The sequence below is a fragment of the Oncorhynchus tshawytscha genome, linkage group LG04, assembly GCF_018296145.1.
Source record: "Oncorhynchus tshawytscha isolate Ot180627B linkage group LG04, Otsh_v2.0, whole genome shotgun sequence".
Classification (NCBI taxonomy): domain Eukaryota; kingdom Metazoa; phylum Chordata; class Actinopteri; order Salmoniformes; family Salmonidae; genus Oncorhynchus; species Oncorhynchus tshawytscha.
Window position 1 is genome coordinate 25,695,611 of NC_056432.1, and position 6,000 is coordinate 25,701,610.

The 6,000-nt window shown below is 38.9% G+C and overlaps 1 long non-coding RNA gene across 2 annotated transcripts; it reads left to right on the forward strand.

Annotated features, from left to right (window-relative positions):
- Nucleotides 1–1,519: 1,519 nt before the first annotated feature.
- Nucleotides 1,520–5,728, forward strand: LOC112248418. Of its 2 annotated transcripts, none has more exons than XR_002953227.2 (4): nt 1,520–1,575; nt 2,058–2,278; nt 2,682–2,775; nt 3,331–5,728. It is a non-coding gene; the product is annotated as an uncharacterized LOC112248418 (long non-coding RNA). The 2 variants fall into 2 exon arrangements; XR_006083211.1 differs by lacking the exon at nt 1,520–1,575 and having other exon boundaries at nt 1,597–2,278; nt 3,331–3,444; nt 3,993–5,728.
- The last annotated feature ends 272 nt before the right edge of the window (nt 5,729–6,000 follow it).

The window sequence follows — 6,000 nt, forward strand, 5'->3', positions numbered from 1 at the left end:
CATTGCAGATTTTGTTCTAAATATTTGTGTCAGGTTTGAGAATACAGATATGCAGTATTCAACACATGCATTGCAGTTCTACAAACAGCTGCTGTGGATGGTAGTGTAAATAGAGAAGTCTTGGTTGAGTAGTGGTTTTCTGTGGGACGCAATGGAGCTGTGATGACTGTCTGCTGGTGTGGAAAGGTTATTCAGAGTTTATTCTGAAACAAATCTGGTGTGATTCACACACCATCTCAGTCTTTTTCTGTATGGTTCATTCACCCTTAAGTCTATGCAGTTACACTGCTGCCATTTACTGTTGAAGCCATGCATGGACAGATGCTACTATACAGAGTCATTATTTTAATGCAGTTTTAGCGGAGTGTGTATGAATGCGTTTGAGAGAGAGACTAGCAAACTAAATAGGACAGTGTGTTACACAACTAACCCCCTCCTGACATTGCTGGCGGTGGCTGCCTGGCTCGCAGACAGGCACATTGACTCCTCTTCTTTATCTAGGTCATAGCCTCTGAAGAGAGAAGGCAGCTACAGCGGCAACTGCTCCACACGCACTTCACTCTCCTGTCTGTCTGAATCTCTCCACACGCTCTGATGAAACCCCAACATCAGCCGCTAGGGAGAGGGGGTGGGGTGGGTTGTAGTGGGGTCGAGGTTTGGATTAGAGGAAAAAAAGATTTGAGAGAGAACAGTAGGGTAACTTTGGGGGGGATAGTTTTTTTCTGTCCGAAAATAGACAAATTTGGTCAGATTTTGACATGTGCATACCGGCTATCTTTAGGCAAACACATTTTGAAAGGAAATAAGTATGCAGAATAAAATAAAGATATTTATGAGATTAGTGTGTTAAAATCAAATTGATACGATTATTTGGGCATTTTACTTGGCTCATTGTGCTCTAGCGACTCCTTTGTGTCGGGCTGGGCACCTGCAGGCTACTTCAGGCTTTTTTAATTATTATTATTTTTGATTTTATTTTATTTGTATTTTTTATTAATAACAAATCAATACATAAAGCACATGAGGGAACACAAGCATACATAGATTACAAACAATAGACAATCGAGTTAGGGGGTACAATATCACATTACAATTACACAAGGACCTTAAGGGACATGCATATACTTACAATTCTAACAGCTTTTTTGTGAGTAGAGCATTTAACCGTCTTAAAATACAGTTCAATTTATTTTTGTAGGGTACGAAAATGTGGTTTTCTGTTTGTAAATTTACATTTGTGTATATGAAATTTGGCCAAAAGAATAATGAAATTAATTACATAAAAATGATTCCGCTTATTTCTATTGTATGTAAAGAATCCAAACAGTACATCTCTCCACAATAGTGTAAAATCTTCATAAATGTTGCAGGCTACTTCAGTCCTCAGTTAAATTGTGTTTCCTCTGACACATTGGTACAGCTGGCTTCCGCGTTAAGCAAGCGGGTGTTAAGAAGCGCAGCTTGGCGCGTCATGTTTCAGAGGACACATGACTCGAACTTCGCCTCTCCCGAGCCCATTGACGAGTTTCAGCGATGAGACAAGATCGTAATCACGAAATTGGAGAGAAAAAGGGGGTAATTAAACAAATATATATAATAAAAAAAGGATTACATTTTTTTTAACCATGTGGATGATTTATCTTTAGGTTCCCCTACTGGTAAATATTTTTTTTAAATGTATAGATCTAACTTAATTAGATTATATAATATATATATATAACTTTTATCTAAATGACAAAATATTATATTCGTTTTGTTGGGTGACGTAAAATGTTGAGATGAGACGGATGAGATTTTTAGTTAAGCAAAACTAGTGGCATCTAGGGAAAGAGTCAAAAATGTGGTGACAGGGGTTTCTGTAAGAATTACAGGAGGGGGGGGGGGTGTTTAACCCCAAGCCACCCTACTATAGAGGAAACTAACACAGTATTACAGAGATAGAGATGGGGACCGAGGGACATACAGTAAAGCATTTTTTTTGTTGATACAGTAGAGATACATTTGATCAACTTGGTTTACACAGTCTGTTTCCTGTCTTGTGTTTCATGTTCCCTAAGCCCTGGCCTAAAACCAACCCCAGACTTCCACTGGCCTTGCGTTGGGATCATCACATTTTAGCAGGTGTGGGATTTGAGAAGGAGAGATCATTTGGTGGTGTGTACATGGACTGTGAAGGCCACCAGGGAGAGTTGGCAAGGCATAACTTACCCCAGCCAACAAGCATGCTGAGGCAGATACATAGCATTCCCCAATGATGACCCAATGCTGCCAGCAAAAGGTGATAAAACCAAGAAACCAAGAGAGAGGAGCCAAGCCTCTCTACCTATCATTTATTGAGAAACAATGTGGCTGAATCTCACCACTGAAATTGAGTTATTGATCTATTCTCTTCCCCGTGCTCAGGGTCTGTACAAGCCCATCTGCTCATACTCTCACTCCTTCTCCCTGAATCCTTATTTCATTCTACCTTCTTTCTTTCCCTGACAGTGGATCATATTTTATTTTATTATTCTTAGGAATATATTCCTTTGTTCTCCGCCAGCCATCTCTGTACACATTTCAATTTGTTTCATTATTGTCACTTACTCGGTTATTTCTCTCTGCTCTCAAGCACCCATTGAATGTTACCTGTTTCTCTGCATCTGCTTATTCTCCCATCATTATTTTCCTCATCCTTTCAGCCCTCCACCTCAGCTGCTGTAGCCGTGTCCCAGGGAGGTTGTAAAGATGGAGAAGAGGCTTCTGAGTAGGCCTATATACAGCAGGGATTGTTTGGTGAGTCTGAGCTCTAATAGTTTTTTTAATGTTCTGACATAAAAACGTTTACAAGCACATGTTCACACATACCTCAAACTGTCAGCAGCATTACCACTGAACACACTGAAAAGATGATAGTTTATTGTCCAGTATGCATTTTCGAAGAACAGAGTGCTTAGATATTAGTGTTATGACCTGTGGTAACAGTGTTATAACCTGTGGTAACAGTGTTATAACCTGTGGTTAACACAATGCCTACCTACCTATCAGTGTAATATAATAGTCAACTACTGCAGGTTCCTCAGTGGACAGTAGACCAGTCCAGGACACAATCAATTGTCTCAGTCACACACTGTACACTGTCAAGAAGAAAAGAGATTAAGAAGTTGGGATTCTGGGAGAACAATGTAAGAAGGGGAATAAGAAAATGGAACAACCTGGCCACTAAAATAAACCATTCTGCTGTGTCTGCTTGGGGAATGGGATAGAAAGAAACCTCAAAGGGTCACATTCAGTAATAAATACAGTCAAGTTGTGCTCTGACTTGACAATGTTCCCCCTCCTCTCCTACAGTACCTCTACCTTGGTCTTTCTGCTTCAGTGGAAACAAAAGACTGTTGACATCAGTAAGTGAAACTGGGGCTTGTTGAGAATTGTGGGACATTCATACTCCGTGAACCTGTTTCGGTAAGTCAATCCTTCATGGCCTGTTTAGTATCCGTTCCCCTCTATTTGAAAAAGTGATTTCCAATAAACTGTGATCAGCTTTGTGCAGAGCCCATTCTATTATAATAGTGAAGATACAAATGTTGTGCCGAATAGAAGATTTGAGGGTTGGTGTTCCTACAGTGGCCTTTCAGATGTTCAAGCATATAATATCCAGACAGAAAAACAACAACATTAAAAGAATGATGAAACAATCGGTAACATGGGAAATAGGACAGAAAATAAGTGATTATGATAATAAACTCATGATGTAATTTGAATTGATGCATAAATTAGTTCTAAATGCACCTCATGTCTCTCAATTGTCTGAATGATGTGGATAACATAACATTGTCACCACACTGACAAAACACAAGCTGTTGTTGAGTGTCTAGGGCAGTTGATGACACCATCATATAGAGACAGATTTGTCATATGTCATGGTTAACATTGACACAATTCTAAATCTAAGATTACTACAGTCCCTTGCACAAACACGGTCTCAATTTGCGTGTATGTCTTCCACCCAGCAATGTGAAGACACAAGGTAATTACAGACACCACTGGACACTCAGCTGCTCCCAAAGCCATGAAAGAGTCAGGACTCAGAATGGCCTAGAAGATGGTTAGGAGAAGACATGGAGAGATATGGTTAGAAGGAGAGATGTGGAGTAACACAGGACAGAGGGCATTGGGAGGTTGATGCTGGATAGCGGTTAAGAGAGAATAGGCATACAAACACACTAGTGTTAAGCAGTGTTGGTGGAGTAATGAACTACATGTAATTCAACTAGTAATTCAACTACAGTGTAGTTAATTCGTTTTTTGCCATGTAGTGGTGTAGCTAACTACTGAAACTACACACTACTCTTTTTGCAAAAAGAGAAGAAAAAATGGGTGAAATAGGCAAGAATTACCATTATTTTCCAGGCAACGTGGAAACATGTTTTTTGTGTTTTTATTATTATAGTTTTATTTTTTATTTTTTGTGTTTAATAGGCTAAATTGCACACTCGGTTAACATCTGACCCAAGAGTGATCTGTTCTTGCAATTTGCAAAAAAACTATATTTTTCTTAAGGGTAGCATTAATGTAGGTAACTTCTTCTAGTGTGAAATAATTGGTAGTTTGGTAAATTATGATTTCAGAGTAGCTTCCCCAACACTCGTTTTAAGCATTTTGTAGACCTATTAGTTATGGTCTCAAAGACTCTCTGTCCAAAATGCAGCTTAGCGTTTTTCATAATTAACCTTGTTCTGGAGGCAGCTCTGCAGAGTGGTCACTAGCTGGCACAGCCACAAAGTAATCAAATTGGATTTGAAGCCTAACCATAACACTAAACTTAATCATACGGCTAACCTTAATGCCTAACCATCACCTTAAAGTATGACCAGAAAGCAAATTTTTTGTTTCAAGGAATTTTTACTAGCGGAAGTCGCTCAGTTCTGCCTCCAGGGCAATATTCCTGACAATAATCGTCAACCTGTGTCCAAAGCAGGGATCTTCTAAGTTTGTGTGCTCGCGTGTGAATAATCACAGACAGTCTCCCAAGACAGGGGGGGGGAGTCTCCCAAGACCACAGATGTGGTGATCTCATTTGAGAAGAATGTAGACCTACTCCTTCCTATTACTACAGTGGAGTTGATGAAGACTTACAAACGATTAATAGATGCAGGTCATGCAGCTGAATATTACAAAAATACAGCTATCTAATGATTGGAAATAATGTGTACATTTTCACCCCATAATATCCCATGCTGAAGTACTGCAGCAGCACTGCTGTTTAACAGATATGCAGACCTGAGTTTTACAGACTATTGTGGCTTTGACTGGAGGTTGGCTGGTCTGTGTGTACTTCAAACTTAGACGAGAGCAATGGCCCTGAGAATCCACTGATTTGCGCTCACCACTGTTGCACGGATCAACACTCATTCAGTTTAAACTGTATATGTGGGTCTCTTCTTCGGCACCAGTGGTGTAGTGCTATTTTTTTAGGTAAGGGAGTGCACCAACAAAAAAGTTAACTAAGTCATCAGTTCATCAATCAAAGTTTGTACCGACAAATGTAGACTATTGAATAGCCTATCCAATTGCAAAGTCTGCCTATGCCCACACACTTTGTCTCAAGAAAATGTTATATTTTAATACCCTGAAACACCACATTAGACATACCTAATATCAAATAGGCCATCACTACTATCAATCGTGAATGATAATTATTTATGTTTTATCGGTTAAATGTAATTTGGTTGATCTCAATCAGTTGGGAATATGCATTTAGTTATATATATATATATATATAATTGTGAAAAACTGAGTTGAAATGTATTTCGCTAAGGTGTATGTAAACTTCCGACTTCAATTGTATGTGTGTATATATATATATACACAGTTGAAGTCGGAAGTTATATATATATATATATATATATACACAATTGAAGTCGGAAGTTTACATACACCTTAGCCAAATACATTTAAACTCCGTTTTTCACAATTCCTGACATGTAGTCCTAGTAAAAATTCCCTGTCTGTCACGCC